Source organism: Dendropsophus ebraccatus, chromosome 4 (genome assembly GCF_027789765.1).
Source record: "Dendropsophus ebraccatus isolate aDenEbr1 chromosome 4, aDenEbr1.pat, whole genome shotgun sequence".
NCBI lineage: Eukaryota > Metazoa > Chordata > Amphibia > Anura > Hylidae > Dendropsophus > Dendropsophus ebraccatus.
The window spans coordinates 122,347,979-122,372,059 of record NC_091457.1 but is presented as its reverse complement, the minus strand read 5'-3'; the positions used below and the strand labels follow the sequence as shown (position 1 = coordinate 122,372,059).

Genomic DNA, 24,081 nt, shown 5'->3' with positions numbered 1-24,081 from the left:
CTGTCACATTCACTGACATGCCGCTCACACCAGCAATGGCTGTTCAGCATACATGGTATAGAATCGGTAAGTATACATCACTATCCTATTCCCGACAGCATAGCTGATTATGAATTTATCCCAGACAACCCCTTTAAACTAACAATCTGCACTTTACTTTCTTACAGCCATTGTAAGAGTATGTTTATTTGTCTCGCCATGCAATGTCAGACATGCATTCTTTTCTTTTGTGTTACAGTGAATCTGTCATCTGATTCTGTTTGGCTGTGCTTCCATAATGCACTCTACTATGCAAAGTGTCAAAATCTCCCCATGCTCCTGGAAAGCAGCAAGCTGAAATGCCTCCTTGCTCCCCCTCCCATCCCTGCTTGATTGACATTCTGCTAGAAGCAGAGCCTCAGACAGGGATAAGGCTGGAGGAGGAGGAGGAGTTACAGCCCTCAGCACTTCAGGAGGTTGAAAAAGCCTCTTTGACACAGGAAGAATAAAAACATTTTTCTCTGTTGTGGAAATATATACAGGTATATGAAAGGTAACACGTGTACATGGGTCTCCTTGACCCAACAGCTATCGAACAGGGTCAAAAGTTTGGAATATAAATTGTAACTGACAGACTCAAATTACAACTACCATATTTTCCGGCATATAAGATGACCCCCAACTTTTCCAGTTAAAATATAGAGTTTGGGATATACTCGCCATATAAGACCACTACTCTTCCAACACACACCAAATAAAAATGAATAATAAAAATCATCAAACAACAGCGAGATCTGAGAGGCAGAGAAGGTCGTAAAGTAATGCTGATAGGATACAAGGGTGGCCACACAGGTGAAAAAGGTGCTTTTTTTTTTTTTCTGGGCACAGCGTCACTCTACCGTATATCTTTTTTCCATACCCCGGATGCCTGCAGCTTGCTATGCCCTTCATACAGTCGCCACATACAAAGGAGCTACCCCCACCATATGCAGCAACAGCAGATTTCCCAGTCTGGTTCCAAAGTATTTCAGCACCCACCCCTATAAAAGGACCACTGACTTTTGAGAAGATTTTCCTGGGTTAAATAGTAGTCTTATACGCAGGAAAATACAGTAAACAAAAGTCAGTAAAAATTGTCATAAGCGGCTCATGAAAAAACACTCCAGATATGTAAGAGGTGTCTCTCTTTTTACAATTCCTATAAAATAAACGGTGTTTTCTGCTACCGACATCCATTAGTGATCAGCTGTAATCTATGATTCTGCAGTGAGTAATTTCTCTACAGCACCACTGCAGGGCTAATGGTGTACTACATCAGTAACAACTGATATCAAGGGGCTCTCTGTGTAACCGATAGAGGAAAGAGAGGTGTATATAACTAAATCTATCTTGTTAAGTATACTAAGACACCAAATGAAGTAGAAAGAAGGTGTTCAGCAACACAAGACTTTTACATTATAGGGCTCAAAACATGTTTTTCCAAGAACTAGAGCTATTAATTTGAGAAAGGAATCCATAAACCCAAATAGGCATCAAAGGGTTCTTTTACATGGTCCAATGCTGTACTGCAAAAGAGTGCTGAGATTGGCGATTGTTTGCAGAGCCTTTACAAGGCAGAATGATGCAGTATATTAAACCTCATAGATGTCACATATTCATTTACATGCAAAGATATTCCGCCCACTACTAATGATGTAAATGCCCGCACAAAATATGTGGTTAGTCGATGAACAGAGATTTCTAGTTTGTTGGTTTATCGTTGGTCCTTTTACACAGGTTGATTTTTGGCAGTGAGTGTTGCCAACCATTGGTCTGTGTCCGAGTTTATGCTAAGCGACTATCCATTTTTACGCAAAAGAGTTCGGGACATTGTTCCAAAGAAAACAACAACAAGAGAATCTCGGATAGTTCCCTTTTCCCAGATTTGATAATGTGTTAACTTAGAAAGTCGCATCAATAAATAGGAAGGAGGATACACTAGGACCCCTTCCCCATGGGTTCCATAGGTGAAGCAAGATCAGCTTCTATGGCATGGAAATCGTTGTCGTAACTCCACCTCAAGTTCTGTTACTGTAAGGGTATGTTCACACTGAGTAAATCAGGCGGAATTCTGTGGCAGAACTTTCCGGCACAGAATCCCGCCTGCCTCAGTCCGCGTGCTCTCCCCTAGACAGGCTATGACACACTGAGGCAGACAGGATTTGGCGTCGGAAAGTTCCGCCACGGAATTCCGCCTGATGAACATACCCCATGGCTAGGTTAATCTGGAGATAAGTCACCTTCACAGCCTCTTTCTGGAGCATGCCCAAAGGAGCATATGCCACAAAGGAATAGCCAAATGGAACACAGTAGTAAGTGGGCCCTGTTCCAAACTATGCACTGGAGCCCAAGAACTTTGGGTTCCAGCCCAATCACCCTACTGGGGCAAGAAGTCGTCCAACACACACACTTGCAATGCAATCAATGCACTTCAAGCAATCCTGTCATAAAACTCTATCTCGCCAGCCACGCCACTCCCTGTGAAATAGGGTTTGTGCAGAATATGAATGATGGCAGCAAAGGGCCCCAGACACAATCAAGAAATCGGTCATTCAACCTCGCCTGCACAATGGTCGGGCCTTGTAATAGACTGGCTAAACGAGAGCCAATTAAGGAGATACATTTACAGTGGGCATTGATCCTTACCAGTCAGAAGAGAAGAGGGATCAGTATATTCTGTTATGAGGAATTTGTACAGAAACAACGGATTTATGATCACAATGTATTGGCCCTACTTGACCCATCTGCATTTAGAGCTCTGAACACCAGTGTCTGAAATACTGTATGCCACGTACTGTAATCTTCTCTATACCACTCCTGCAACAATGATGGCATCAGCTTGTTACAAGGATCAGTCACCAGACCTCTGTTCTTTTACAGAAACCAATGTGCACCACACTTTACAAGGCTTTAATAATACCCTGCTTTTATGTGGATTAAAGATCTATTTTATTATTAGAGTCTGTCTCTCCTTGCAGTAACCTTTATTCAGCCTTCTTCTACATCTTTTATACAATGCAGCATTAGCAGGGAAAAAGATGTGTCTGTTCTTCAGCAATTTATCCGCAACCTCATTAAAGATCGCAAAATATCTAAGACCCAGCGTAGGTAATGCATGATCATTGGAAATAAGCTGTAGCCGTAAGTGAGGAGCCGTGCACCCAGATAATGGTTCGATTACCGCATACATTGCAGAGCTTCGTAATATCATTAGGGAAATATTATTTGTGACCTTAATGGCATTCATGGAAGCGGATTGTGAAACTGACCTAAGATTGTAGAACGTGTGTCAAATTATGGAAATGCATTCTGCTGGGTGTAATTGAGTGAAACTGATGTCTCACGGGAAGAAGACAATGTTCTTGGGGGTATATATACATTTTTTCAGCGTTTGTTGAATTTTAAAGCTACTGTATAGCTAGCCATTGGAATCATTCAGTATGCTGGTTACGTATGAATAGACCGAAAAGTGTGTATAACGTTCCAGCAAAGGACAGCTCTAAAGACTGCTCAGTTGAATCACCATCAGAAGATAGGTAACATGTAGGCCCAGATTTAGCAAAGGGTGTAAAATGTCCACTGGTGTAAACTGCCCACAGCAACCAATCACAGCTCAGATTTCATCTTACCAGAGCTGACAGCTTAGCTGTGATTGGTTGCTGTGGCAAGTTTTCACCAGAGTATATTTTACACCCTTTGATAAAGTTCCCCACTTAAAGTGTTCCTCATCAGGGCCGCTATCAGATCAGAGGTAATTTATTCATAGTTACGATTACATATGAGATCATAATGCACACGACCCCCATTCTGATTCAACCTTGGTGTGTGCATTACGGGCAAACTTCTACCCACTAAATTTAAAGCTGATCTGGCAGCAGCCCTAATGACAGGTACACTTTAAGGGTGGGCTCACACGTACCATATTCGCAGCAGATTTTACGCTGCAAGTTTTTTAGCAAAATACGCTGCAGATACCTTCCCAGACACATCAATGAGATTCCATACTCGCAGGGGGATTGTCATCCCACTGCGAGTATGGAAAGGTCAGCTCCCTAACCCCCCCCCCCCGTCCATACATTACGCCGCGGGGGGTTAAGGGGGCTGACTTTTCCATAGTCACAGGGAGATGACAATTCCACTGCAAGTATGGAAACTCATTAAAGTGGCTGGGAAGGTATCTGCAGCAGATGCGGTACATGTGAACCCACCCTAAGGAGATGTTCTCATTACCTAAGAACCTTGAGCATGCGCGGTTCACGCTCCAGTCCACGCTTCGGCTTGCTTCTGGGCTCCCGGCGTCTGGACGTACTGCTCAATCAATGGAACAGGTAAATATGCTCTGGCCAGCAAGAAGTTTAAGGGGGCTGTCACTTACATACTTGCAGCGGGATGTCAATCCCGGTGCGAGTATGGATTCTCATAGAAACTAAGAGGCAAAGGATCCGCAGCGGATATTGCTGTGAATTTGCAGCGTGAGATCTACTGCAGATCCGGTACATGTAAATCTGGCCTTATTCTGTAGCAGCAAGTCAAAGTGGTAGGGCAGGATTTCTATTCATCACTCATCTAAACTTCCTCTGCATCGCTACTGCACAGGTGCACTGTTTAGGCAAGTGATGAATAAGAGAAATCCTGCCTGGGGGCCTTCCTAATGGTGAGGAGGGCAGGGAGGAAGAAAGGAGAGGCGCCGCAGACATGGGGCACAGATGCTGTAGGCCATACCACTTTGACTCGCTGCTACAGATTAAAAGATCATTTTTTGCTCTAACCAAAGCACCAGGCACATTTTAAAAGACATCACGGTAAGTGTTTACTCTCATCAAAAGGACAGTATTAGCAGTTTGGGGGGGGGTAAAGTATCTCTTTAAGGAACTGTTTATAGCAGACTTGTCTAAATGTCAATGTCCTGTTCTGGATGGAAAATTTTCCAGAATTTGTAAATCAATTAAAAACATTTCTCAGTACTTTGGGGCAAGGGAAAGGAAAATTTCATGGTGTTTTTTGACTCTTTGTGTCATGCTTTTTCCTAGCCAGAACACAGTATGTACATTGCCTGATGTGTTTATTTAGCTAGCCAATTTTTCTCAATCAGTGTTTTCTCTTGGTTTGTCTTCTTCCCATTGGAAAAGGGTTCAAGAACCAGAAGCCAATCAACGTCAGATGCATTTACTTTCCATTTCCATTACACAAATGACAATTTGTACCATTTTGACTTTGTCTGTGCTATTTTCGTCTTGCAGCTGCTATCTAAAAGTGATTACAAATAATGGCCTATACAATTCATCAATAATTGGAAGAGTCATGGGCCACATGCCAGCAATGACAAGGGAGAATAATTTACACAAGTCAAGTATCGGCACAGCTGCCAGTCCCTTGTTTCATTATCATTTTACCCAAGAGGTCAGAGATTAATCAAGAGAAATGATCATTTCTGCCACCACTGCATGAGAAATGCTATTCAGAAGATCACACACGGAAAACACAAACACTTCCACACTCCAAAATTAACAAAACTTAAAATTAAATGTTTTAATCAAACATCACACATGGTCTCTTGGACTTCCGCAAACATGTTTATAACCATATTGATCAAACATTCCTATTATGCATTACCTGGCGGTAACCTGGCACTGTTGTTGTTAGATACAGGTTTGGCCAGAACTCATGACTAGTGATGAGCGAATAGTAAAATATTTGAATATTCGATATTCGTTCGAATATCTCCCCGATATTCGACTATTCGTATGAATATTCTATCCCATTAAAAGTCTATGGGAACAAGTATTTGTTTATTGAAAAACATCTATTCGATCCCTTGGAGGTAATAAAGTCACAAGTCAATGTTATACAGGTGAATTACCTGGTATTAAAGGGTGTATGAATATTTTAATAGGTAAAGCTGGACGACTGTATTATGTAGCACGTAGCACTTGGTAAACAGAGTGCCTTATAGTAGCACAGCAGCCTGCTTGTACCACCCTGTGTATTTATGTATGACGTAGCAGCACATAACACTGGAGGAACACATGTACTACTCTTTTTTTTTTAGATCTAGCAGTCTAACAAGTATCAGCAGCACAAAGCACTTGGTGAGCAGAGTGCCTTATAGTAGCACAGGAGCCTGCTTTCGTATTTCTGTATGACGTAGCAGCACGTAGCACTGGATGAACACACGTACTACTCTTTTTTTTTTAAATCTAGCACTCTAGCACGTACCAGCAGCACAAAGCACTTGGTGAGCAGAGTGCTTGCACTACCCTTTGTATTTCTGTATGATGTAGCAGCACGTAGCACTGGATGAACACACGTGTATATGTTATTGGGTCATGTGACTATGCCATCCAATCATTGTTATTCTCATTTCTGTGGCAGCCTCCCTGCATGTTGATTGGCTAAAAAAACAGGGAAAAAGAGGGAAGGGGGTGAATCTATCAGCTGTAATTCAAGTTTCAAACTGCTGACACTGTTAGATAGCTGTTAGGTCAAGGAGACACATGGTACCTTATATATTTCCATCTGTGATTTCAGCTATCAATCAATCAAGTAGGAATAGGGAAGGGAGGGGCAGCGGGGAGGTCTTATAGCCCTCTGCATTTTAGAACTTGGGAAACCCTTTAACACTTTTCACCATAGAATTAAAGCATTTTTCTACATTCTGTAAGCATTGATGGGTATATGAAAAGGTACCACCTCTCCTTATCCTATCAGCTAACAGTGTCAGCAGCATGAAGTGTGAATTGTAGCCGACAGATTCAGGTCACACCAAGCCTCAGTAATGGCTCCCATACAATGTACACACAGAAGAAAGATCCTGCTCTACTATCTCTTTATTCTACACCTGAAAAGCAGCAGCAGCTTGGAAGACATTATAGGGCAGTAGTAAATAATCTACACTCAAGCCCTGGGTTGGAATGTATTACTAATAGGAGTCTTTGTAGTCTCTGTGTATCTGCCCTCTAATATCTTACCTCTCTAATCTCCATAGACTTATGTGGGCAGCATGTGACCTGATTTCTCAATGAGCTACTAGTCCTTCTTTTTCACAGTCAATGAATATTTATTAGGGGTGGGCTTTATATAGGAGAAATAAGCATTTTTCTCTAATAATATACTGTATATTACATTTGCTTGTACTATTGATTCTTTTTTAAAGACTTACTTTTACTGGATCATAAGCATGAAGAACTGAATACTAAGTGCAATCAAAGTGTAAACTTAAAGGGTACCTGTCATGATGTTTGCTGACCTCATCGGCGTGCAGTCACTCCTCCTGCCAGAAGTTCAGGTATCCATGGATACAACCACATGCACAAGCACTATTAGATCAGAATAGGGCTTGTGCACGAAATAGATCCTACATGGTTGTATCCATAGTTACCCAAACTTCTGACCTCAGAAGCAACTAGTAGGGTCAGCAAACATCATGATAGGAACCATTTAATATTGTGTGGGGAGAAAAATCAAAAATATAAAAATGAAGCTTCAGAATTTTTTTTTTTAAGCCTGTCAAGGATATTTTCAGTACAGGGACAGAAGGCAAAAAATAAAAAGACACGCATGCAATAACTGCTGTGGTGTAGGATACATATTTTATAATAATACAGTAGGTCATGTTTTATTAAAGGACTCTTAAAAAGGACTGTAATATTCATGGCTTATCCTTGGGGCATCAATTTCTAATCGTTGAGGGTCTCAATGCTAAGCGCTTGAGCCCCAATAACGCAAGGCATCAAAGACAGAATTACGCACCACTTCCTCTGGCTTCCCTTCAAATATGTACAGGTATATTAGTCTTACAAGAGGCTAGAGCCATATAAACTCCTTCATCCCAACCCAATAGTCTGCATACCAGTTAAATCAATCATACACAATGCCCATTACCACACCTCTTCCTTCTTTTCTTTGAAAAATAGAACATATTTATTGTAGTAATTTATTTCTAAGCAGCAACAACACTTTGCATTCCAAATTGGGATTGACGGTAATCCTGCAATAAACCCCCACACAACAATCTACATTATAAGCAGAACCCTAATCCTATTGTTTACAGTTACCTCTTGGGAAATAACCTCTCTCGTTTCCTTGCATGATAACTCTCATCATAAATGGTCTTTTTTAGAGCTACATTAGCTGACAGTCATTTGAGTCAGTTTCACTCAATAAATCTCACAGTACGTGTGCAGTCTTGGCTCGGAATTAATTTGTCTGATATATACCAGTGATTCTCAGCACGGACGCTGCAGTCTGTCCAAGTAGGACACTCAAGGCAAATATTAAAGGACTTCTATCACTGAAGTGCTGGTGGTAGAATGCAGATAGTCCACAGAATGCTTGTTGAATGTCGAAAAAATTGGTACTTACTGTCCATAAGACAGTACACGTGGACAGCTATAAGAAGACCTGACAACTCTCTTGCCCCCAAGCACCACAAGAGCTGCCAACTTCACTTCAAAGGCTACTTCAAGTATTGGAGTTACTGGAATCTAAAGGTGTAAATCATCAGATGACACATTGTCGGATTTATACAGCTCTGTGCATGTGTAAACAATTCTCTACCACTTGAACTCCAAGTTTGAGTGGTTAGAGGTGTCAGTATAACAAGGATATTCAATGCTCATAAGGCAACTAAAAATATATATGTTCAATAGGGAATGAGAAATCAAAGGGAGGATGACAATAGTTAAGTGCTGATCCTACTATGTTTTTGGGTAACCCAACTGGTCAATGTCAATAAAATAGGACCAAGAATCTATATTCCTATGAGTCTCATTGGCATGTATGGAATCTCGGAGGTATGACTGTCCCTCAAGGGTCAGACTTTGATTTAGGGCATTCAGCATCACTACTCTATTTCGTAAACAAAGTGAGAACATGTGTTCGGGTTCAGCAACATAATTCCTATTTGGTTGGAAATATGTCTCTTCATTAGTGTTGAGCGGACCTGTCAAAATGTCCAAGTTCAGCAACGTTATTCTAACCTGAAAGCTTGGTGTTTGATTTCCCACAGCTACAAAAGTTGGATGCCACCCTAAGGAGTCCTGGAAAACATGGATACAGCCAACTCACCTCTCCGCATGTCTCTCCAGCACTGAATTGACGTTCTGGGACACTCTTGCTTGGATTCAGGATCCCTAGTGGAGTCGAAGTATCAACCCACACGATAAACTTGCCACTCAGCCAGTCATTGACTGGTACAGGGACAGGGCTCCAATCGCTGATTGGCTATGTGAGCTGTCAATCATCCCCCCCACCGCTGCCTGTCAGATGTTTGGCAAGGTCGGACCTCTCCTTTAATAAAAACTTTTGACATTTCTCTTAAATTACTGCTCTCTTCTACTGGTTTATTCTTCTGATTGGTGGGGGGTCAGCAGTAAGACCTTGAACAATGAAAACTTTTGACTTAATGACAGCACTAGTTTAAAATACTTTTTCCCCTTTAAGTACCCACGTGTCCATCCAAGAAAATTCCTGCCCAATTTATAGGATTCCCCAGACATTTTTGTCCAGCTTTTGTTTCCAGTTTGTTCAGAACCGACAAGTCTAACACCTACTTGAACATAGTCCCAGTAATTATTTTATAATCATATGAATATCATGACATTAAGTCAGCAGGAGCGATACTTACTTCTGCCAACTGGAATGTTGCCACTTACACCTTTCCTATAGCGTTGCCATGAAATATGTGCTACAAGACGAAGATGTCTGGAAGATAAAGTTATTCCAATAACAGATGTACACATCTGTTTCCATGGCAGCAGCTGCTAAATTTACAGTGTGCCTGCTACCTATTCCTAAATTACCATAATGAAACAGCCAAAGGGCAGGAATCCAGCTGTTAAAAAATTAAAAATATGAATATAAGGATAATGGGTTAATTACTAAGTAGGCAATGGAGAAAATAACAATCCCCAATCCGAGACGCCTCAGAGTAATACTGTTCTCCTGATGAAGCAGATCATGGTGCGCGCATTTAATTGCTGCCTTGCATCTGGTCTTGGCATCGTTTATTGCATTGTCAGCTGTTAAAGCGTCAAGTTACTATGCCAAGTCTGATATATGTGTACACTGTGTTCCTTTATAATGACTATAACTTAACTAGCACACTCACTCACATTATACCATCATTATGTCATCTTTCTTATACCCTGTGGTGAATGCATTGTAAGGGTAGGTTCACACATCGCAGTGGATTTCTCGCTGCGAGGTCCTGCTGAGATTCCCGGTACTGTCATTTTGTATGGGATTACATACTTGCAGTGGATTTTTTTTACCGTTGCGTGTATGTAAATCCCCGCCCCCTTAACCCACCGCTGCCAGTTTAATACTTTACCTGTCCATGCTCTGGTCTGCTTCTGTGGCTTCCGGCTCCCTGATGTCCTGCTCAGCCAATCAGTGGGTGCGGTGGGACAGCGCCATGATTGGCTGAGCAGAACGCCAGTAAGCCGGTAGCCACAGAAGCAGGCCAGAGCATGGACAGGTAAAGTATTAAACTGGCAGTAGTGGGTTAATGTTTCAATAATATTTATTAAGGTTTTTCACACAAAATATTTCACATCACATTGCTATAAAGTAGCAAAAGAAATTATATCTACAATATGCTTGCAAAGGAGAAATGATTATTAACGCGTGTCCATGTTGCTAACCTGGTGTGTGCAAGCCGCTATAGCCTAGTACAAGGATGCTTAGAAGGATTGAGAGAAAGAGTGTGATGTTGTTTAGCTTTTATGAACGTATGATGTGTCTAGTTTGGGAATGATCCCAAGCGATATGCTGCTGTAACTAGGGGTCATAAAAGCGAATAGTGTTGGTTTAGTATGCATCACCGTAGTTGTCAGTTGCTGTAGATAGATTTGTAGCTTATAAACAATTATAATTTCGCGGAGAGGTATCACACTCAAAATAATATTAGGCATTAAACAGTTAAATAAACAAGGCACAGAAAGAACAATATGCTGCAGATAGTCCGGTGTTGTGGGGTTACGCAGCAATAAACCTAGAGGGGAAATTAGTCCAGTTTAAACTGAAGGGATGAATGCTGTGAGTTATAACAAAGGTCCGCCATATTTGGGTCCTGCACAAAGATAGGATAAGTCTCAGCTTTGGTCGTTGTAGGGAATTCTTAGTGAGCTGCAACAGATCCGTGAGACGATGTCGCTGCGTCTGTTTCATGATGTGGAGATCTCTTAAGAATTGGATGCCGGCGTGTACGTCTGGTAGCAAAGTTGAGCCTGCGTCGTGTTGGATCACGTGTCCACCAGATTTCCCCCATCTATACGGTATTCCATGCTTCCTTAAGGCTGTAGTAACTGGGGTGAATTGCCTTCTTGTGGCCAAGGTGAGGGCAGAGAGGTCTGGGAAAACTGAGATGTGAGCATACCTGGAGGATGTTGCAGATTGTTTCCTGGTGGCTCCAAGGAACTGGTTTTTAACATAGAGATACCGCATTCTCACAATGACATCGCGTGGGGCCTCCGGTGGGATGTGTTCCGGCTTGGAGACACGATGTGCCCATTCAATGTGTAATTCGTCCCTTTTGAAAGATGGTACCATATGTTTGATAAGTCCCCGGTTAAAGTCAGACAGGTCAGAGGTTGATATTGATTCAGGGACCCCTCTCAATTTGATGTTATGGTCTCTAGTGCGATTATCTACTGTGGCCAATGTTTGTTTGATGGCTGACAGTTCAGACTCCAGCAAATGATGGGAGGCGATCAATGAGTTATGTTCATTTATTACTGAAGATAACGTATCCTCCAAGCACTGAATTCTTTTAGTAGCTAAGCGCACCGAGTCTGCCATTGCTGATATGGCACGATCCAGATCTGCCCGTATAGAGTTTCGGAGAGCCAGCAAAATCTTTTTCATTGAGGGCACAATAGAGGGATCCGGTCATTAAGTATGTCATCTAAGGGGTCATGTAATATTGCCGGTTTTGACTCTTGTGTCAAAAGCGGATTAAACATGAAAATCCTTTGTTTAGCTTCTTGGGGGTGAACATCAGGTATAGAAGCTGATGTGGGGAGTGAAGAAGTATTCAAATCTTCTGAAAAGAGTGCATGGAGACATAAATCTGACAGAGATCGTTGGCGGCTGTCATCGCCGATGGGTGAAAAAGGAGGCATTGGGATAGGGGCGGCATATGGTGATAAAGTATATGGCTGCTGCTGCTGGTAGCGTTGTGACAAGGAGTTTGTATCTTTCTGATTAACGCCGGAGCCAGCTCCCCTCCTCTTCCGATTTCTCCTTTTTGGGTAGGAAGGGGTTAATTGCTCACCCGGTGAGTCCTTCTGTCGGCAGGTTGCTGGGTCAGGAGCCGAGGGAGCTTGCCCCGCTGCCCCGGCACCTGGAACGAGCCGGTCCCACTTACTGTTCATGTGCGTGCCAGCGCCATCTTTTTGAGCTCTAACCGACGGCATAGAGGAATGAATCCTTCTTTTTGCAGCTGTGGAGGCTCTCCTCGAGGTGGCCATCACTGCAGTGGGATAGCCAGAGAGAACAGGAGTCCCCCGATATGTAAAATAAGTCCAAGTTTGGTATATAAAGCTGAGTAGAAAGAAGCCCGTTGTGCAGGAGCTCTGGCGGCGTGCGACTGGTCCCTTCAGATGCAAGCCACGGGGCAGGATTTTAAATAAATTCAAGTATTTAAACCAATACAAAACTCGCAGCACGAAAAACGCTGTGGTCCGGTACCTTTGAACCCACCTTTACACCAAATTTATCTACAAACTCCTGCATGCCTATGAAAGTTCCATCTGGGCTTGTTAACAACTATTGCATAGATGATCGCTGGGATCCTACCGCCACCGAACCTGAATTCACGGTTATGAGGTGTTCAGCAGTCACATAGAAATTGAAGGGGAGATCAGGGGATAACAAGCCCAAATTGAAATACCCCTTTAAAGAAAAACTGTGGTCAGTAAAATAAAAGAAACCTTTTTCCTAGGATACAGGGATTTTACTATTTGGTTAACATCTGTACTTTTAACTGAATAGTCAGATAGGCGGGAACTAAATAGTCAGATAGGGGTGGTAATATGAGACCAAGGGGTGTGAATAATGTTCCTGAGGCTAGCATTCACATCTTACATCAATAAAATTCCTGCCCATCTGGCTATTTAGTGGAAAGTACAGATAGTCAACCAAACAGTCAAATGCCTGTATGCCTGTAACTGGATGATGTAGCAACAAAGTAAATATTCGGCCACTTGGGCTACATAAAGATATTAAAACATTGGACTGACCACAAGTGGGTTTATAAGAATTAAAAAATATATATATATTTCCTACAAACAGCTCCTTTCTTGTCCAATGGTTGTGTCTGGTATGCAGCTATGCCCTAAGTGAAGGGGCTAAACTTCAATACCAGATGCAGGTCATGGAGAAAAATTTTACGGTTTCCAAAAAAAAAAGTCCCTTTAAAAAAAAAAAAAATCTAAGAAACCTCTTTAACATCTTCTGTCAAGTAAAAAAAAAAAAACATTCATATAGATTAATAGGTATGTTACATGCCAACCATTATGGCCTTTACTGCAAGACTTTCATTCAGCGTCTAGTCATGTGGTGATACACTCCCCATTCCTATACCCATCTGTAACTACGAGGAGATTCCATCTCATAGTGGACTCTGGACATATTAGTTGCTACCTAGTTTTTCCAAAAAGAATTTAATTTAGGAACATTTTTACTTTTTTGCTGTTATTTTATTCAATATTTGTAGAGTCCTCCTTATGTTATTTAGTGATCTTATTTTAAGTAGTGAAAAATGCTGGGGAAAAGTAAGATCAGGGGTAACTGTCCCTCTTATTGGGGTCTGACCGTGATTAGGAAAAATAATGGCAGCCCACAGACAGGGATGGGGATTTATCTGAATAAATAGCAGAACTTTTATTCTAATTTCAGAAAACTTTGTAATAGATATAAATTGTACAAACAAAAAAGTAAATGAAAAGCTTCATATGTAGATGACAGTGCTATACAGAGCATAGGTAAAACAATGCAAATATTCCAATCGTCTTCAAACACAATGTAAGATGCTAATTCTAAACGCTTCATCTGACGCCCACATACTGTATATTGCAATACAGAATCCTCCCTTCCCTTTACATGCAATAGCTATGAAACAAAGAACTGCTCAGACAAGAAAAGAAGCTCCAGCCCTACTGTTTTATAGTTTGTAATACTTTGATACATATCGGATCTAATCAAGTTTTCAAGAACAAATCCATCCAAAGCTGAACATTTCTTTTAAGTTGCTCTACACATGATTTAAGGGGGTACAACCATCTGGACCTCTATGGCATGTCCATAGGATGTGCCTTAGATATATAATAACTAGCAACTATGGATTTAAAACATTTTTCTCATTATTAGGCATCCATCATAGTCTATGTATAACGCCAGGAGATTCCTGTGGCATAAATGGACAGGAGAAATGTGATGTGAACATAGTCTAAAGATAAAGAATGTGTATCTGATTCCACTTTCTCCAATACCACCTTTCCCTACCTGACAACTGTGATTTTTAGCTATACTAAAAGACAGCCCCATTGGACACCCACACTTCATGGATAATGCACATGGACCCAGTGATGTCAAAACCGTCAAAGGGCTTATGTACACAATGATGTCACAGCACATGGCTAATGAACACAATGAAGTCACGGCACATGGCTAATGCACACATTAATGTCACAGCACAGGCCTAATGCTCACAGTGATGTCACAGCACAGGCCTAATGCTCACAGTGATGTCACAGCACAGGGCTAATGCTCACAGTGATGTCACAGCACAGAGATAAAACACACAGTGAAGTCACAGCACAGGGCTAATGCACACAATGATGTCACAGCACAGGCCTAATGCACACAGTGATGTCACAGCACAGGTCTAATGCACCCAGTGATGTCACAGTAATTATATAATATGTAGAGTGATTTTCATAACACAAGAAAAATGCACACATTGATGTCACAATAGAGGGTAATGCACAGACAACCACAGTGCAGGGATAATGGACAGGACTATCACACCACAACAATACAGTGCATAGAAATATCACCCTGTACAAGGTGACATAAGAGCACAGGAATGAAACACAAGGTCAAAGTAGAGTACATAAGCATAGAGTGATACTGTAGTAAAGTGATAATACATACCACAGAAGGTATATACCTAGCAACTAGGACACTCCCTAGCAAAAGTTATAAAGTTCTCATATTTCCCACCAATTTGTTTAAAATAAAGCTTCTGCTTCTATAGCATACTGTATGTCTGCAGGAATGCATGAGAAGGATTGCAACAGATGAACGTACTAGTATCCAGCAGGGAATGTACCACCATATTGGAGCGAAAATCAAGCACAGAGATGATGGCCACCTTGTGTATTCATGGGCTACTGGTCTCAAGTTATTGGAAGTAGAAGAAAATTACACATTGATAAAAATGATGAGCAGGTGGCAGAGCAAAAAAGTAAAAAGAGTTCACATTTTAAATTCCCTTAAAGTGTTTCTACAGCTATGCACCCCCATCCATATATCACTCACATGGAGGCATTATTTATCTATATAACATACTACATGTTATTAAAGTGAGTTCACATGTACCACCGCAGCAGATTTCACACTTCAAGTTTTACAGTTAAATCCACTGCGACACTTGGTACAATTAAAGTCTATGGCCCTGCATTCTTCCAGCCCAGTGGATTTTCGTTCTGCTATGAGAATGTAGTAAAAGCCAGATTTAACTAATGAGCTTCCGGCTGGTAAAAATAATAAGCGGCAAATACTTACCTGCCTGTGCTCCCTTGGCACACTCCTGCTTCAGTCTCCTGTTCCCGGCTCACTCAATCAGTGCGCTGTCCCACCGCAGCTTGGAGACTGAAGTAGGATTGCTCCAAGGGATCATGGGCAGGTAAGTATTTGATGGGGGGTTTTTTACCAGCCCGGCAGCTAATTAATAAATTTGGCTTTTACTACATGGTTAACAGCAGAATGAAAACCCACTGGGAGAATGCAGGGCCATAGACTGTAATTGTACTGAGTATCACAGCGGATTTCACTTTGAGGGTACAAACACACACGGCATATACGCTGCGTATTTACTGCTGCGATACGCAGCAGATACGCAGCAGATTAGATCTAAATAACTGAACACAGCATCAAATCTGCTGCGTATCTGCTGTGTATCTGCTGTGTGCGTTTGTACCCTGAAGCTCGCAGTGTGAAATCTGCTGCGAACATGTTACGTGTGAATGCACCCTTAAAACGGTGTATTTTTATTAGATATGCCACAATATTACAATCTGTGACGCAGAGCTGCATCTCCTCAGCATTGGGCTCCAGTCCTCACCATTTTCAGTATTCATGTAAAAAAATATTTTCTATAGTGTCCAGAAAATAAAGAGATAATCATATTAGCTACTATGCTCCTCCCCTCCTTCTAGTGGTGGCTACAAGTAGCTAAAATTGTATAATTTAAAGGGATACTCTCATCTCAACAGTTATTTATACTTGTAGGGCTTGTCACGTTAAATGAATGTATTTGCAAAAATATTTAACAAACTTATCTCTTGATATGTTGCTCTGCTGCTCCCATTGTTGACAGCTCATTGTCAAGGTTACAGACAACTGCTCTGCTCCAAAAGTAGTGGTTTGGCTGGTGTACATACAGTATAGCTGTAATGAAGATGCTGAAATATATAGTGTATATATACTTAAAATAATAATAATAATAATAATAATAATAATAATAATAATAATAATAATAATAATAATAATAATAATATAGTGGTACCTCGGTTCTCGAACTTAATTGGTTCCAGGAGGCAGTTTGAGAACCGAGCAGTGTTTTCCCATAGGAAATAATGTAAGTGTGTTTAATTGTACTGCATTGAGTGCATATACTGTACTGTACTGTATATGCACTCCAGCAATCTTATACAGTACTGTACTGTATGAGAAACCTCTCTAGTGCTAAACTCACCAGGTACAACCCACCATCTACACTCGCAAAAACGTTCAGATATCAAGTACTTCAAGACTGGGGGCCTGAAAATGTGTTTGAGAACCGAGCAGAGTTTAAGAACCAAAGCAAACTTTTCTTGAAAATACAGTTTGAGTTCCAAGCAGTTTGAGAACCGAGCAGTTCAAGAACTGAGGTACCACTGTTATAAAATTATATATACAATGGTACCTTGTTTTAAGAGTAACTTGGTTTAAGAGCATTTTGGTTTAAGAGCTCACAGTTTTTCAAAATTGTGACTTGGTTTAAGAGCATTGATTTGGTTTAAGAGCTCCCTGTACTAGGTTGGAGCGCGAGTGGAGGAGGGGCATGGTCTGCATAGCAGGGTCTACAGAAGTGCTTCTCAATTCCAGGCCTCAGGCCTCACCAACAAGTCATGTTTTGAGGATATCCCATACAATGAACAGCTGTGCTAATACCTGATACACTGAGTATAATTATATCACTTGTTAAATACTAAGGAAATCCTCAAAACATGACCTGTTGGTGAGGCCTAAGGACTGGAATTGAAAAGCACTGATCTACAGCACTGTACTCTGACCCAGGAAGTCTTCCTCACCTTACAAATCATAGCAGAGCCACTTCAGGCTGGGGCTTACATCAAGGGACAGGACTGTGGAGGTAATCTCTCCATAGCAGTAACCCCTCTCTCCCCAGACAGAGAGTGCTGCATGTATGTGCCCATATCTGTCCTGCTCATTCCTTCATGCCCCCTGCAGCCTCTGTCAGCTCTTGTGTTTCCCATCCTCTCCATTACTGTACAGTAACTTATAATATCACATATTCTGCTGTTTCTGAATGTTTGTTTCATCTGTTTTACATGTTATTCAGAATAATAAATCATTATTTTTGGGATGTGGAACCAATTGTCTGCATTTCTATGATTTTTTTATGGGAAAATTTGCTTTGGTTTAAGAGTGGATTTGGATTACAAGCACGGTCCTGGAACCAATTATGCTCATAATCTAAGGCACCACTATATACATTATCTATCCATCTATACACCAGCCAGACCACTGATTTTAGAGCAGAGTGGTGGTCTGTAACATCGACGATAAGCTGTCAACAATGGGAGGAAAAGAAAGAGGAGCATATCAGGATAAGAAGGCAACTTCGCTAAATGTATTTGCAAAAATATTTCACTTGAACCCTACAAGTCTATGTTAGTTGAGATGAGAATACTTCTTTAAATATACATTTACTGTATGCAAAGCATTTGGATTTCTATAAGAGAAAAACAAAGTTCTGGCCAGTATCACTATAAAGTATTAGCACCATTTGAAAATACTTTTGGCATGTTGTTCAGACACGTTGAAAGTTTAGATAGCACCAGGTCTCAGTCCTTGGACCCTATGCAATTGTAAGCATCTCCTGGCTATAACCAACGTTCAAACCTGATCTCAGGATCGAGATGTAAACTTTTGACGCATCCAAATAACACTAACATTTGAAGGCCTGTAAGAGGGAGGTTTGGCTAAATAAGCCATTATTATGATCTTATTGCCCCTGTAAAATTTCTTCTCTAAGTTACAATCTTCTGTTGACTCACTAAGTAATGAATAGAATAGGTAATATAAAGATAAGTACTCAATCACCTCACTAAAACAACCAACAAAACTCCAGCTGACATTAGACCAAGACTCTAATTATACAATAACATTTAATAACAAAGACTAGAATGTTCTTACCATACAGATTCAATGTAATCACATAGGCCCCGAATCAGTGAGAGGAGGTTTTTGGAGTGCGACTTCCTACTAGACGGTGACTGTATGCGTGCCGGCAGCACAGTGCTCTGACAAGTAAAGACAGCATGGATCCCTACAAGTCAGGGAAAGTTCAACACCTTTACAGTGTCTTTTAAATCCACGCCCCTCACAAAAACCTGTCATTATGGAGAGAACGCCGGAGCAGAAACAAGGAAGCTCTGTGCCAATAGATACAAGTCACTGTGGAGAAAACATTGTATGCAGGTGTGTGCTGATATCTGGCGTTCCTCCCCAGTGATCCCACATGAGACTGTTTAATAGTGTGACAATACACAGTAGATAAGGAAATGCTGTGGACCTAAGTACATGGTTATATTACTGGTCCTAATATGAAGTCTGTAAGTCTATACACTGCTATGAGGTTACACTGGTCCAATGGGCATATGACATTATATATATATATATATATATATATATATATATATATATATATATATATATATATCTATATATATATTTATATTTGAGGGGGAAAAGGGAAATCACATTAATGACATTACCGTGTGTCAGATTATGGAGGTATTGTGCCTTAAGGGTAGCATATAGAAAATATATATTTAAAGGGTTTTATGCAGTTCAAAAAAAAAAAAAAATCCTTCAACTGCACTACAACATATGTCCTTTTTTTTTCTTTTTTCTTTTTTTGTATTAAAGGGGTAGTGCGGCGCTCAGAAATTATTCACAGAATAACACACATTACAAAGTTATACAACTTTGTAATGTATGTTATGTCTGTGAATCGCCCCGTTCCCCGTGTCCCACCACCCCCACCCGTGTACCCGGAAGTGTTGGTGCATTATACATTACCTGATCCGTGTCGAGGGCCGTCTGCCATCTTGTGCCAAACGTCATCTTCGGACGGACGGCCGAGTCGCTGCCGCCCGTCCCCCCTCCGTCACAACTGTGCTCAGCCGCGATTGGCTGAGCATCGAATGACGCTGCAGAGGGCGGGCGGCATTCGGGACAGTCGGAGCTGTTCGCCCGTCCGCCCGAAGAAGACGTCACTCGCTGAAGATCGGAGACGGGTGTCGGCATGTGACAGGTGAGTATAGCACACCACACTTCTGAGTACACGGGTGGGGGTGGTGGGACACGGGGAAGGGGGCCATTAACAGACATAACATACATTACAAAGTTGTATAACTTTGTAATGTGTGTTAGTCTGTGAATAATTCTTTACCGCCGCAGTACCCCTTTAAGTTCTGCCAGGTTTTTTTAAACCAAAACTTACTTTGTAACCAAGTCTCTGTGTCAATAACAGCGCTTCTGTATAAATGGTCAAGCAGTGCTTCCTTATATATTAGAACAACATATACTGCTTGCCCTGGTGCTACGGACTTCTATGGAAAAAAATATCACAATTGTGCTTTTATACAGTAATACAGTACCCATCCTGAATAGTAGTGCATGTAGCAAAACCTTAAATACGTACACTCACTGACAAAAATAAAAATTACTCACCAGGAAGGAGATGTTGGAACTGAATTAAACTTTGTATGTATGTAATAATAATATATTTAAAGGGGTACTACAGAGGGAAAAAAAATGTTTTCAGATGAACTGGTGTCTGAAAGTTATATAAATATGTAAATTATTTCTGTTTAGAAAAAATATCAAGTCTTTCAGTACTTATCAACTGCTGTATGTCCTGCAGAAAGTGGTGAATTCTGTCCAGTCTGACACAATGCTCTCTGTTGCCACCTCTATCCATGTTAGGAGCTGCCCTGAGCAGGAGAGGTTTTCTACAGAAATTTTCTACTGTTTTGGGAAGTTCCTGACACGTACAGAGGTGACAGCAGAGAGCAACTGATAAGTATTGTTTTTTTTTTTTTTTGTTTTTTTTTAACCCCTTAAGGACCGGGCCTAAAATGGCCTTAAGGACCGAGGCAAATTTTATGAATATGACCTGTGTCACTTTAGTCATTAATAACTTCGGGATGCTTTTACCTATCCGTCTGATTCTGAGATAGATTTCTTGTGACATATTGTACTTTACATTTCTGGTAAATTGGAGTTGATACTTATAATGAATCTTTATGAAAAAAATCCAAAATAACGTGAAAAATTGTGAAAAATTGCATTCAGATATATAGGAGCGCCTAGTGAATTTCAACGCCTGTGTTTTATTTGGTCATTTTTGACTGTACCACTTAAGGTTGGCAGAGGCTCTGGGGTGCCAAAACCTAAAAAACACCCCTAAAGGGACACCATTTAGAAAACTACACCCCTCGAGGAATGTAACAAGGGGTGCAGTGAGCATCTGGACCCCACAGGTGCTTCACAGATTTTCAGAACAATGTGGCGTGAAAAAAGAAAAAAATATTTTTACACTAAAATGTTGTTCTAGCCTTCAATTTTTCATTTTCTTAAAGGGATAAAAGGAGAGAAAAAAAACACAAAGCGTGTAGTGCAGTTTCTTCCGAGTACGGAAATACCCCACATGTGGACATAAAGTGCCAAGCGGGCGTAAGACGAGCCTCCAAAGGGAAGGAGCGCCAATAGGCTTTTTGAAGCTGAATTTCACTGGAATGGATTTCAAGGGCCATGTGGCATTTACAGAGCCCTCGTGCTGCCAAAACACTGGAAACCCCCCCACAAGTGACCCCATTCTGGAAACTACATCCCTCAAGGAATCTAACAAGGGTGCAGTGAGCATATGGACCCCACTGGTGACGGGCACAAATGTGGAACAATGTGACGTGAAAGTGAAAATTTTCATTTTTTCACTTTCACGGCACAAATGTGCCCGTCATCAAGGGGTCCATATCCTCACTGCACCCCTTGATAGATTCCTTGAGAGGTGTAGTTTCCAGAATGGGGTCACTTGTGTGTAAATGCGACATGGCGTTCATAATCCATTCTGGCCAAATCCAGCCTCCAAAATCCAAATGGCGCTCCTTCCCTTCGGAGGCTTGCCCTGTGCCCACATGGCGCTTTATGTCCACATGTGGGGTATTTACGGACTCGGGGGAAATTGCTCTACACATTTTGTGTGTTTTTTTCTCTTTTAACCCCTTGTGAAAATGAAAAATTTAAGAGTAAACCAACATTATAGTGTAAAAAATTTAATATTTTATTTTCACGCCACATTGTTCCACATTTGTGCCTGTCACCAGTGGGGTCCATATGCTCACTACACCCCTTGTTACATTCCCTGAGGGGTGTAGTTTCCATAATGGGGTCACTTGTGGGGGGGTTGCAACTGTCTTGGCAACACAGGGGCCTTTTAAATGCAACATGGCCCTCGAAATCTATTTCAGCCAAATCCAGCCTCCAAAAGCCAAATAGCGCTCCTTCCCTTTGGAGGCTTACCCTGCAAGCGTATGGCGCTTTATGTCCACATGTGGGGTATTTTCGTAAACAATTGCTCTACACATTGTGTTTTTTTTATCTTTTAACCCCTTGTGAAAATTAAAAAATAAAGACAAGATCAATGATTTAGTGTAAAAATGTAAAACATTTTAAACTAAATGTTCTTCACTCCCTGAAGAAGCGAATAGCGAAACGACGTTGGAGGAGTGTGAGGTGGGAGTCCTGAGGGGTTGGGAATCATATCCCTGGGTAATGTTGTTTATGTGCACCTGCCTATACCTTGTTAGATTTAGTTATGCAGCTTGTGTTTTTGGTCATGTTTGAGCACTTGCACTTTATAATATGCTTATAACCAGACTGCATACTGAAAACTTATGAGTACTGTATATATGCACTTGCACTTTATTTTGTAAACATATACCTCCCCTCATGCTTGGTCTCCCACCTCCCAGGTCTTTGTTTGTTTTTATATTAATTTTTTTCTTTCTTGTCCCTATTTGTTGTTGCGATATTTCTCAATAAAGTTCTTTTGTACCAATTCATTTGACATTTTTGCTCATTTGCATATCGGATGGGTCTTATAGGTGTTTAGTTTTAAATGTTGGTCTAGCCTTGATTTTTTCCATTTCCACAAGGGGTTAAAAGAAAATTAATGCAAAACGTGTAGGGTAATTTAGAGTACGAAAATACCCCACATGTGGACATTATGTGCCATATGGGCACAGGGCAAGCCACCAAAGGGACAGAGCGCTATTTAGAGGCTGGAATGAAGGATGGAGGCCATGTCGCAATTACAAAGCTCCTGTGCTGCCAGGACAGTAGAAACCCCCCACAAGTGACCCCATTCTGGAAACTACACCCCATAAGGAATCTAACAAGCCATGCAGTGAGCATATGGACCCCACTGGTGATGGGCACATGTGTAGAACACGTGCTGTGAAAATAAAAAATACCATTTCAACCTGTGTTGATCCAGAGGAAGGCAAAAAAAAACCCTCGTGAGGCAGACGACAGTAGCCTCATCACAGGGGGAAAATTCCTTCCCGACTCCATAATGGCAATCAGAATAATCCCTTGGTAAACGTGACCCCTGAAATAGGAATAAGGGACAGAATTTAGAAAATGTAAAACTCCGATGACGTGTGGTTCGCCTTGAAGCGATCCAGTAAGCAGAGGCCGGGGTGATCAGGACAGGTGTCACACTGGAAAATGGTGTCCTTCCTGATCCCCCTGTTACGCCACACTCTGCACTTCTTCTGGGGTCTCCCGTTCTCCAGTGTGGGGGACGTCACCTGGAAAATGTTGTCCTGGTGCGATACAAGGTCCTTCATATCCAGAAGCGCTGGGTCCGCTCCTTGGCTGCTAAATATTAGGGCTCTATTACGGCTTCTGATATTTTCGGATCGTGCCGCAAGCTACAGTAGCTCGGGCAGCGAGGGACCGGAAGAGGGGTTGCTGGTATAAAAGTTATCCCCGTACGGGTGGTAACCTTTATCCAGCTGTGGGGAGATCAGTTCCCGAACAATATTCCCACTAACTCCGAGGATGGGGAGGGGTTCATCTGGGGGCATCTGGGGGTAGATTCGGGTGTCCCTTCCTTCATACACTGTAATGGTACATGTACACTGCGGAATGTTGAAGGATAACCCTTTGTGCATTTCGCAGCTGGCACCCACCGGCGGACTGATGCAGGCGTGCGTCTCCACCCGTGTCACACTCCATTCTATGCACGGGCGGATTCCACCCTCTGTGCAAAGAATGAACGTGTTCATTCTTTGGACGGACGACGGAATCCGCCCGTGCATAGAATGGAGTCTATGACATGGGCGGAGACATACGCCTGCATCAGTCCGCCGGTGGGTGCCAGCTGCGGATTGCACAAAGGGTTATCCTTCGCCATTCCGCAGTGTGCACGTACCCTAAATCTGTAAGTGTACCCTGAGGTACTCTCACAGAGTTTGT

The 24,081-nt window shown here is 41.6% G+C and overlaps 1 protein-coding gene across 7 annotated transcripts in view; it reads right to left on the bottom strand.

The window, feature by feature from the left end:
- MAGI1 (membrane associated guanylate kinase, WW and PDZ domain containing 1) overlaps positions 1-24,081 on the bottom strand; it is a 432,174-nt gene that overhangs the window by 241,266 nt on the left and 166,827 nt on the right. The window lies entirely within an intron of this gene.